Source organism: Polyodon spathula, chromosome 3, assembly GCF_017654505.1.
Source record: "Polyodon spathula isolate WHYD16114869_AA chromosome 3, ASM1765450v1, whole genome shotgun sequence".
Lineage (NCBI taxonomy): Eukaryota > Metazoa > Chordata > Actinopteri > Acipenseriformes > Polyodontidae > Polyodon > Polyodon spathula.
In genome coordinates, this window is record NC_054536.1 from 9,360,482 (window position 1) to 9,373,316 (window position 12,835).

The 12,835-nt window shown below is 36.8% G+C and overlaps 1 pseudogene; it reads right to left on the reverse strand.

The window, feature by feature from the left end:
• Positions 1–12,835, reverse strand: part of LOC121307718 — a 69,517-nt pseudogene that overhangs the window by 21,765 nt on the left and 34,917 nt on the right.

The following is a 12,835-nucleotide window of genomic DNA, read 5'->3' on the forward strand; positions in this document are numbered from 1 at the left end:
GTATAAATCAATAATTCTAATAGTGGTACACTGTATATACCCAACTTAAAGGGTATATGTCAGAAGTGTAGAACTGGACTGCCACAAACAGAACCAAAAATATGCCCTGCTTGCATGCGCATGGTAAAGCATTTAAAAAATATGTTTGAATGCAAGGATGTACAAGGTTTATCATTTTTTCATCTGAATGTTGAACCAGGCAATGCGAAGAGAACAGAATATATGGGGTGTGATATAGATCACCCAGTTAAGTGGGTTCATCTGGGAAAATTAGAATGCAAAGATGGGGGCACGACTAGCCAGGTTCTTTGCAGGTGTTTAAAACTGTCACCCACACCTGTGATGTCCAGGGATGGATCCCAGAGCCTGTGGTGGCTATACACCCACTGAGGGCACAGCCAGACAAAGACTTTGAATCCTGCTGGGAGCAGTCTGCTATCTTGGATATAAACTGGACATTGTGATTACAAGACCTTTGTTCAAGTAATATTTCAATGTTGTAAGACTCTGTACTGGCTTAGAAGTTGTTAAAACAAGCATGAATGTTATTGTAGAATCTGTGTTAGCCTAAATGAAGATTAAGTAAAACAAAAAATCTATGACCTTTAATAACTCTGATAAAGCCTTTTTAGAATGTGCTTGCAGCTAAAGTTTATCATGAGCAAGAAGCAGCTTAACCCTGACAGGGGCTCCTTGCCTGTAAATTAAAAAGTACCAAGCTCTTCTTTGTACCAGAAGGATTGTGTTTTTGCAAACATGGCTAAATTTATTGACACAGGCAGATACTTTAATTCAAAGACAGGTTGGCTCTTTATTCTTATCTAAAGGGATGGCACTCCCTTGTTCCAGAAGCATATATTTTAAACTAAGATGCTTTAAATCAGAGACATCTCATCTTTATAATGTTTATCTTAACAAAGTGAGAAATATCTTTATCTTAACAAAGGGGGAAATATATTTATCTTAACAAAGGGAGAAATATATTTAGCTTTAGAGATGATCTCATATATCCTGGGGTTAGAAAAATAGGGAAAGCATGGTACTGCATATTATTAATTTTAAGGAACAGCCTAACATTAGAAAGTACATTATTCATTTTAGAGATAAAGGCTGTCTAAAAAGCCAGATGTTTTAGGTTTAATTAAGCCTTCTGGCACACAAAGCAGAGAAAAGGTATAAGTGTCAGGGCAAAACTGCAGTTTATTCATCAGTTGAGTTTGGTAACACAGACTGAGCTGGTCCACCTCTTGCAAGACCTTACTGCGAAGCTGACTACTTGTGTTGTATTCAGAGCCTCGAGTCTGGACAACTGTCTTTTCTTTGTCCTGTTTTATATTTCAAGACATTTTTCTCTGAAAAAGCGAGTAAGCATAACCTTGAATGTATATCTCACCTATGTTGAAGCATAAGGGTATAAGGATAGGATTATTATATTAGCTCTAGAGAGGATGTTATACTGTATGCTTTAGGTTAGTTTTGGGTGTTTTAGTACGTGCTGTAACCATACTGATTTATAGTATTAATGCTGTTAGTTTGCACAGACATTGGACTGCCCTGATTGCCCATGAGCTAGGATTTAAAGTTGATCTGCGATCACTCGATCCATTTAAGCATTAATAAATGAAGGCGTAAAGATATACTCTGATTCATTAAACTGAATAAACTGAGTCTGTGTGATTATTCTTGATTGAAGGTTGTCTGGGTATGTGAAAATCTGCAAGCGAGTACACAAACAGTCCACTGTAGGCATTTAAACCATCTACTAAGCCTCCCCTGGTTCTTTTAGAGAAGTGGCTCCCAACATGTAGTCCGTGAGTAAACTCCAGATGGTCCGCAAACAACTCCAAAAATTCGGTTACGGAAAATCCATTTCTACACAATCACACATTGTGCTACTATTACTAAGCAACAAAACAAACAGATTTAACCATGTGATATGAATTATAAAATAAGTATGTAGTCTCCATTTTCACCCTTAATCTGTTTTCTTTTATTACCTGTGTGTTTATAAATTAATATATATTACAGTTCCCTTTGATCCAATACCAAGCATCACCTTCAAAGCTGCCATTAACTAAAACAGCTTGTTAACGTGAAACAAATACTCGCTGAAAAAAGGCGCTGATGCATCCATTAAGATACGTACCTGGTATAAATAATGAAAAGAAACACAGTGCTGGTTATTTAAAACCTTTCAATAAATGATATGCAAATGTTTTTTCTAAAACTACATTTACTGCTTTTAGTGCTTTTCTAATAGAAAGCAATTATGACATTATATTTAAGAAGATAGAAAGTATTTTAGGATTTGATTTCTTTAAGTTTGCCACATTACTTTATAATAAAACTTTATTTGTTCTGGATTCACAGTACTTTGGTTTTCTTCCACATTCTAGAACTGTTTCTGGGATGCTGTTTTGCAAATGGACAAATACTGTATTACAGTGTTTTGTTTTGAAATCATTTTTCACAGATTTTATTTAGTATACATGCAGTACCATACTTTGGTATTTTAGACACACTGATATATCTGACATTTGTTCATTTATAATGCTCTGACATTAATAAAGCAACTACAATGTAGTATAGCAACACCCTATATTTTCATATACCCGATGGACCCCTGAAACCAATTCAATCAGAGATGACAGGTTCTGCGATATACTTACTCTAATTTTTATTTTTATTTTATTTAATCATAAATGAAAATGGTCTAAATAAAGCAGTGGACCCTAGTATTCTATACAACTGAATAACATACTTTGATAAATAGATTTCAGAGTGCTTTGTTATAAACTAAAGCCTAATTCCATGTGATTAATTGATATGGCACATTTATGCTGGCATGTTAAGTCCAATTCATTTATTTATAACTAAAACAAAACCGTACCAAATACTGTGCCCAAGTGTAACAGGGGAGACTTGTGCTGACTCTTTGCGCGCACTGTGGGGAAGCTGACTCTCTAGACAATGTGGGGAAGCTATAAAAAAGGCTAACAAGATGCTCGGATACATTGTGAAAAGTGTTGAATTTAAATCAAGGGAAGTAATGTTAAAACTGTACAATGGTATGATTAACCTTTGGTCCCGTCGATTGTGACTGTGTTTGTCCACTGAGTCTCTTCCAGTCTAACTGATCATAATCTAAAGTATTTTTCCAACTGCAACTTCAAAATCACAATATCCTAACGGTAAGCAAGGTCCCTCCAGGAGGCTGATGTCGCCAATAACAATAGCTCTTAGCACCTCAGGATTAACAATTCCCTCAAATGTGACCTGCAGAGAAAACAAGGGTTAAACATTGACTGCAAAAACAAACATTAAAATAGACATAGACAAAAGTTGTCAATAATAAAAAAAATGTGAAATGCAAAACAACTTTTTGACAACCTAAAAATCAATGGACCATTTTTACTCTCGTGGTTTCACAAAACTGTCAAATGCCTCTCATCTGCCACATCGTGTGACTGTAACCAGTTCCTAGAAGGAAATGGGTAAATCCATGCTCCTCTGAATTATGACATGCTCTGAACATACAACAGGTGATCACTTTCAAGACCTTGATCCATAAGAAGAACACAAGTACATAAAAAAAAGTTTACAAATGACAGGCCATGAAAGTGTGTATTTGCCGATATGAAATGAAACCTTAAGGCAAAGCATACTATTTACAACCGACACAATGAGCACTGGCTTTTGAGGTAAGTGCTAAACCAGTTTAAGCATTCACTAAATAGTTTTGAATTGTAAATGTGGATCACAGTCCATGTGATCCCTGTGCATCAAAATGAAGAATGAGCTGTACTTCCACCAATGCATTTCTCTAGAGGATATTAATGAGTTTGTACCTGAAATGCAACAGGGCTGTTAATATCCACTTGGGCTGCATTCCACTCAGTGTCTTGGTGTCCCTCTGTGCTCCAGACGGGGTGAGTGAATGCATTCTGTCTTCTCAGAAACACCCTAAGAAATGGTTTGCCACTGCCGGACATATAGTACCAGAACTGCAAAATAAAATCCCAATAGTAAGGAAAGGACATCGTTTAGGAATGTGCCTGCACCATGTTTGGAATCTCCTTGTTTTAATTATAATGAGAAGAAATCTGTTTACTGTGCATCCCCAGATCTCTGCGCTCTCACAGTGTACCGACTGGACTGGGTGACCTTTTAAAATGAACAGTGCCTATGCCTATATGTCTACTCGATCCAGAGAGCAATGCAGCTGAAAAAACCTGTGGATGAAGAATCTGAAAGTAAAGTCATATCACCAACAGCATGGTTAACAGGTGAGTGGTTAAAATTGGACAGATGACAACAGGCTATTAGATACACCACTGTAATTTAAATTGCTCTGTCAGAATATCATAATTACTTAACTCACTGAATCATGCTGTGTAAGATGTGTATTTAATTAAAACAATCCCAGCTGAAATCAAAACAATGTATTGAGAAGTAGCTTAATAATTAGCACACCGCCAGTTCTGCAGCATGGTGTTTCATCTGAATTGCCATGCAGATTGGCAGAGTTTGTGAAGTCAAGATTTTTAATAAAAATATTTCTATATAATTGGGAATTGGTGCACTGTTCTTTGTCTGTCTTTAAAACAACAGCTGTCTAAACTGTATTTTGGAACAAAGCAATTAAAAAAAAAAAAATCTGTCTTTTTTTAATGATCCTATTATTACACCAGTCCAGTGCAACTTTATGTGAGCAGAGCAGAGTTCAGCTTCAACAACAAGTATATGTCCCGTTCCTGGCAGATTTCCAGTTGGCAGGTGAGTGCATTTTTTTGTTGCTTAACAAAGTTAAGACCAAGAAGACAAGGCAACAGTTAAAGAGTACAAGGGGCCATTCTTTAACACAACAAAAAAAAGAAACCAACTGTAGTTACAGATACAGAGCAAAACAGTGAAATAAGAGTAAATATAAATTACCCGTAAGCAGGGCTTTAATAGTCTGTGGAGAAGTCACTGATGTTGCAAAGTACACATAATGACCATTTAGTGTCATATAACTGTGATCAGTGATGAGACCTGATGGGTTTGCTAGACCAGATCCCAAGGTCCAGTCCAAATCTGAACTGGCAACTTTGGAAAAGCCACACTGGCCCTTCTCAAAGTCACAGTCTCCTAAAATAAAAGGCTGTGACAAAGAGCGAATGAATCTGGATCAACAATCTTCCTCTTGACCTGTGAGAGCACTGTACAGCAGGAATTACCTGCCATACTGAATGGTTTGGCAGTTCATTCTGGGGGAGTCGGAAGCCAGCCATTCAGGAAAGGAACAATGTCGCGGTACCAGGAGTCATCGCCCTAGTACGGTGAGTGAAGTTTCATTCATGAATTGGAGGAGGTGTGATTGAACTAGCTGTCGGAGGGGGCAGAGCTAAGGGTACTTTAGGGGGACGTGAGGTCGTGATCGGTTCCTTTGTTGTGGTTGATGTGAGGAAACGAGAACTGTGTTTTGAGAGACGGAGCTAAGCAGGTGTTTGTTTTTGCAACCATGTGTGTTTTCTGTCACCAGACTGATCGAGCATGGAGTTGGGAGCTGCAGCTTTGGGGCCAGCGATTCACTTGAACTTCACTGCACTTGCACTTAGCCGACTCACTGTTCCAGCACCGCAACTACACCAAGTATAATTATAATTATAATGTTATAAGATACCATGCTGTGCAAGAGCAATATAGCCCAAGCTATGAAAACCTGTGCCCTCCAGTGTATTCATTTCTAGGAATAAAACTAGTTTCACAGAATTGCAGTACCTAGTTACTCAGCTTTGCTGTGATGAAAAGACTGCATTGGATACCGTTGCACACACCGTGCTTTTCAATTACCATTGACCATCACAATAGTTCTCAGCCATTGAATTAGATTGACATAACTACAGATTCAGGGTCATAGAGTGAATGAAATCCGTAAATATGCAAAAATATGGCAAGACTCAAGCTTCTTGATAAAAACAACAATAGAAAGGTCAATGATTTAATCATACTTGCTGAAAGGGTATGGTTTTGTGACAATACACAGTGCTGACATTACTCAAATACAGAGACTCTTAGAAATGAGGCTGCCCAATTTTTAGCCTACACACTAGAGTCCAGTTTAATATATAAAGGTGTCTCACATTACAGTACCCAATAAACGATATGGGCGGTACATTTAACTGATATGTCATCTCCAAAGGTAACATTCAATTGTATTAACATTTCATTTTGATGAAAACTAAGCAGAAGAGAAATATATAAAAACTGTCTCAAATTTCGACCACCCTGGTAAACCATGGGTGTTTTAATTGGAATTGAAAGTACTGTTAATAGAACCGTGAACCCTCGCAGTATTTTAATTAAAACATGAAATGAAAAACTCACAAGCTGATGGACAGGGCCCTGTGTTCAATGAGAGGACATCCAATGCAATGACACCAGCCCATTTATTTTCTCTCACAGCTTCAAATAGATTTCAACGTTATTGTTGCCGGTAATGTAAATCTGAAAGAAAAGAAAATGATTAAAAAAGCGGTAATTTATTGCTAACAGTCAAGTACGCATCTTATCATCTTCACAATTACCTTATGAATCATCATTTAAACAAAAAAAAAAACTTTTTAATAGGAAATGCAATGCTTACAACTTCTCAAGCAAAGCATTATTTATCAGCATCATGTCAAGCTGAAATCAGTGTATGATGTAACAACTTATTAACTCAATTTTCTTTACTTATACACATGAAAACTGTTAACTACACCAAACAACACAATCATTGCTTACTAGGTATTCTTTACACAGGATAAATAAATCACCTTTATTAGCCGTATTAGTTTTGCCTAATTTCATTTTACAGTTTTAAGTCTAACAGTCTTCCAAGAGGATATTTTCTAGTTGCAGAGGAAATTGTTGTCGTCTCTTGCATTGGTTGCGTCTGAGTTCATCCGAATCAATCATTCAGCAACAGGCGGTTGTGATATGCTGTTAGCGGCAGCCATTGTTACGTCCCAATATGTGGGCAATGTCTTGTATATCACAGGATATACATGTTTGGAAAGTCTATGGCAGAGTGAGTTGTGCTTTTCATATAAATATGAACAAATCAAGCATAGCACAGCATGGTTACTGAGGCATACTGGGTAATGCGGCTTGATTTTTGATGCAGTGTTTTGGATAATAAAGTTTACAGTTCCTTCTGTGTGATTTTAGAAAGGATAAATGTTGTCCAGTCAGGTTGAAGAAGACAGCATCTTTGTCGATATGGAACTTTATTAGCGAATCCGAGATGTGCTGCAAATTCATTTGTGATTCAAGTTTCAGCTGGAGATGTTGTATAACTGCAATGCTGTAATAGCACATTGAGCAGTATAATTACATAGCTGAGTGTATATTTGAGAGGTTTGGGTTGGATTTGTGGTGTTGCTGCATAATAAATGAATGGATATCCGTGCTCTAATTTGCTGAAGAAGCCTTGAACATTGTATAAATAACCAATAACCCCAGTGGCAAAGCAAAAAAAAAAACAAGCAAACAAATCTGCACAACTTACCTGTGCATAGTTCCACTGTGGCTCCCAGGTTCCTTTCTTTATCCAAGTAAGAGTGTCTTTAAATGCTTCATGATAGTACACTTTCAAGGAGCCAACGTTCCCTCCAAACATGTAATACCAGAACTTTACACAAAGATCCTCTGAGGCTACAGATACAGAAGCACTCTGGATCCTTGCTCTGGCTCCTGTGACTTGACTGCTTGCATCAATATACATGTAATAACCTACAAAAAGAAAATGCATATGGCCATAAATCATATATCTGTGTATGTTTTTGCATCATGTATTTACAGTTTGCTGCCCATTTTAGGATCGAGCTATAATATCGTTTGATCACCATCGATGGTCAAGCATGTGCATTTTTATTTCTTTTTTAGTTTTGACACCAGTTCCTCTGCTTGCTTGAGTTTTCATGATGCACATTCGCACCATGTTCAAAAAGGTTACTATATTTGGGTTCAGGCTAGGCAGATTGCAAACCACCACTTGACCACAATCAAGATGAAAATAAGGTAATGCGTTTATTTAGAGGAGTTTTGCATAATCTAATGTAATTTAATTGAGGTAATAGTTTAATAATGTAGTCGTTATTGAGTATATTATCAGTGGCTCTATTATGTTTTGGGAAACGATGGCTAACAAGGAGGCATCGTCTCAGCCTTAGAAAGTAGCAACATTTTTTAGTCATTGAAATGCTCATCATGATGAAAAGAATCGTCGCTGCAGAAAAAAATTAAGTTTCTGTAATAGAACAGTACCATCCCTCTTTAATATTGATGATGAAATCAGCCATTATTAACTAAGCTTACTGGAACCACTTACGGAAACCTTCACTTTTAGCTTTAAAATATCTATTACTTTGTACAACTACTCCATTGGAAAAAAAGGATTTGCCTTTGGGTAACTCATTTGTACTAACTTGTTTTTTTACTTGTAACATGCTGGATTTAGATATGTGCTACAGTACATATACCATGTGGCTTGCTAATTCACTTTAACACCATGCTTATTTCCTGTGTACTTAATTTCTTAACTAATGTATATTGTATATTGTTTTTACTATAACTGTATATTCTTGCTCTCTCCAGTGTACCCATGTTATCCTTATTCATTGTAACAAGTCATTGTGTAAATAGATGCATGTACATAATTAATATATTTTGCATAGAAAAATAGACTAGCTGTTGATAAAGTGTTGCTAATCAAGTAAGCTCATGAAGATAGTAAGTTTGTGTTTAAAAAGAAGTACATGTATTTCTGTAAAACATTATCACTATAAAACATATATTTCTGTTTTGCTTCCTATAACAGTCTGAAGATATATAATATGCAGCTGCTGCAGAAGCTTGTTTGATTGGCTCAGTAGGTTTCAAAGAGGAAGGACGGTTGTCTCGATAGCTAAAATTAACATTGGAAATGTACACCAATAGTAGTATATACAAGGTGGGGAGTGCAGAGGCTAAACTACAAAATAATACAACAAACAAACACTGAGGTTTTATATTTTAACGTTTTGGAATTTTGGAATCCCTGAAGACCTTCCCCGGAATGTTTCCTTCCAAATTAGACTCCCGAGTCCACATGCACCAGCAGTCAAAAACTATGAAAACACTGATCCTTTGAAATCTTGACCCCTGCAGACCCGGACACTGCGTGCGAGTAACAGGTTTGAAACAAGCAGCCAGCACTATTCCTATGTATTTCATGTTAACCATGACTTTCACAAATGTACCACACTTTACCATAGTTAACTGTGGGCCAGTTTACATGTTGGTTTGTTTCACATGAATGGACAATGTGCATGAAACTTGGCAGGGAAAGCTTGTGAAAATCTCAGTATTTTACTGTGAAAGTTTCAATTTCTTGTGAGATTCAAGGAAATGCTTGTGAAATCAATGCCCACTTACACATGTAAACACGAGTTTCTCGTGAAAATGTTAATTAGCTCATTCAAGTCCTTTCCTAAAGCGGCTATAAAAGTCACATCGGAATACGTAAGTTGCCATAGTCCAAAGATGGCAGCAGGGAAATTAGTGTCTTGATTGCAGTATTTCCTTTATCAGATTGATGTTGTGGATAGCCCCATTTTTTTCTCTGTCTTCCCTAGAACTATGCATAATGCTAATCATTTTAAATGTGTTTCTAAATGTGTTTGTACTTATCAAGTTTCTGTTTAAAACTATTACTAAAAATGTTTGATAAACTTGTGAATTCAGGTGTTTACAACTACTGTACAGTACTTCAGAATACACCTGCAAATAGCTTTCCAAACAACAGTCAAACATCTTTATTGTAAAGTACTACTAAGTACTATGTTTAATTAGAAAACGACTGAGTGCGAACAGCCAATATGGTCCAGATCTAGCAGGCTTCTATTTTGCATAGATGCACGCCGTAACGTTAAAGTGCTTAACTGTGAATTAAATTTGAAATCAATCCGCACACAAATACCGGCTTTTCCCCTTAACATTCTAATCTACAACTAATCTGATGACATAAAAAGCTATTTAAACATACTTTCTGATGCTGGTCTAGGGACAAGTAAAATCATACCTGTGACAGGACCCTGTAAGGAAGACTCAATTCATAGTTACTGGACAGAAAATCTACAGGAAAGACGTGACTGTTCCACAATTATGTCATCAGCTGGATCCAAACAACACCCTCCCTCAAAATCAGCCAGTCAAACTGCCAACCCGAAATATCAGAAGTAAAAGGTAAATATAGGAGAAAATTATTATATATATATATTAATGAGAAAATAAATAAATTGTTTTCCAATAGCGATAGAGCCCTCTCAATGCGGGCTCTAACATGTGGTAGATGACTTTGACTTTCGTTAGCACCCTCGCCTTCAGCTCGGGACGCATAACTCCAGTCGCGGTAATCTACCACAGGGTGCTGCTTAAATGTGTATAACTATACTCCAATGCAATTTCTCCTAGTTACTTATGTCTGAGCAAAACACTGTGTCCATCCTCCACTTATGTCCATTGGAGCAATGAAGAGACTTGGGTGTTAATATCCATCAGGAAAGAGGATATGATGACGCAGCTTGATACAATGCACAACACAAACATTGTTTAACCCACTCTCAAAATAAAATGTAGTGTGGAATTTTCATGACTTATTTCTTGGGAAACTCAGGGTTCACTTCAGCACGCTTCAGCAGATTCCACCCCCTCCCTTGCAAAGCCCAAACGACTGTTCACCCACCGCTAGGATGTGGCACCGTTTATTAGTAATAAAGATGTACCCCCTCTCCCCTCCCCCCCACAGATGATGTGTGGAAAGCAGTGCGGGCAACAACACTAAAACGAAGCAGGCGCTATCCATCAGCAATGCCACACACAATGACAAGCAGATTCTCTCTCGTGAAACTGTTCTCTGCTCATGTAAACAGTATTTTGAGGGACTTTCACGGTTAACAGCATGAGAATCTAAGTGGGCCGTCAGCATGGCTAATTTAAATCTGACCCCACTCCCCCTCTTCTTCATTTGCATAGCATTTGGGGAAAAGTAGGCATTCCAAAGGGAAATGAGAGGCTTTACATGTAAACACAAAAAGGCAACATGTCCACGTTTGATTCACGAGATGTCTTGAGAAAAGTCAAACACTCACGTAAGGCAGCCTTGTGATGCTCCTTGCTTGTCTGTGGTTTAAACAGTTTTCACAAAGCTTTTACTATGATTCACTGTACTTCAGTATATCACCATAAATGTTTAGCAAACTCTTATAAGGAACAAAGTCTAATCAATATATTTTTAAGAAATTAAAAAAAAAAAAAGGAATGTGGGTTAATACATTGTAGATCATCATTTTTTTTAATTTTTTTTATGAATTTTATGGTTCATAATTATATGAGAACAGACAGCAAATAATTCACTAAGGGATGGCTGAGCTTATTAAAAACCAAAATGATATTGGAAATCTGCCCACCTCTTGCGCTGCCAGTGGTGTGATCTCCTGCTGGTTCAATTGAGCCGGACCCTGCTGACCCCCGCTGCCTCAGCCAATCAAAATCATTTTGCGGGTCTAGTTGCCAGCCGCACAGGTCCTCTTCAAAGTCACAGTCATTAGCAGTGGGGGCTGAAAAAGTCACACACCATTCCATGAAAAAAACGCAAAAGGAAAGTTCAACAAAAATGTTAATTGGTCAAGTGATTTATTGCCCTTGTCAGAACAGTTTTTTCACTTAACTTTCTGTGAAACATCTATCTCCACGGGGAACACACGACTTATTCTCAACTTAAAGAGGCTACAACTGTAATCATTTTATTGCACACAAAACTTCATACAATAATGAACACAATACCGGGTATTGCATTTTGTTTCTACAAAGGCAGCTCCTTAGTGATTGTCAAATGTAATGTTAGCAAATATAAATAACGACATACACCCTTCTGGACATAACAAGGTTGTAATTCCATGAGAGTGATGATTTTTTTAAAAAACAAACATGAAAGTACAGATTTCCATTAAGGGTTTTTTTTTTTTTTTTGTTTAATAAAGCATATCATTCAAATAACTGTCAGAAATGTAATAATATCAATTTATAGTACATGTATGGATATTTTATCTATACTGAACATACAAGAGGGTATGTGATTAATTATGACCCATTTATGCGCTTTACTTTCAGAATTAAATTCCCTATTATATGGCTCAAACTAAATCCTCTCTTAGTGCATTTGCGTTATTTAGCTTCAACATATTTCTCTCTGTCTTCTTCGGCTCAAACTTAAAAACTTCAGATTGTTGTTATGTGGTAGTGACTTTGACAGCAAAGTTGCTTTGCTGTTTACAGGTAAAGATTTTTAAATGCTGACACCAGACAAATGAATGTATGCAGCATTATTAAATACAAGGTGAACATAAAATATTACTACTGATGACTAGTGGGGAACCTAGTGAACGATAATAAGATGTAATTATAGGACTCTTCAATTTCAGTTGTTTTTAATTATTTTTTATGTGGTTTTAATACATTTTGCTGGACTTTGTGATTGTTTGTATACATTGGTAGGTGGAACTGTGGAGATATCTGTGGTTGGTGGAGGTAGAGAGCAGGACTCAAGATGAAGTGCAGTGTCATTAATGGCGACGTCACTGCTCAGACCAGTTCCTTTTAGGTATACAAATATAAACTGTGAAGAGAAATATAAAGTTATGTTGTATTTATAAATAAACTGGAATACATTTCATTAGAAAATAATACATGGTCCTACATGCCCATAAGTTACTAAATATCCAACGTAAAGGGTTATTTCAGTATTTATTTATTTATTTGTACTTCTGTT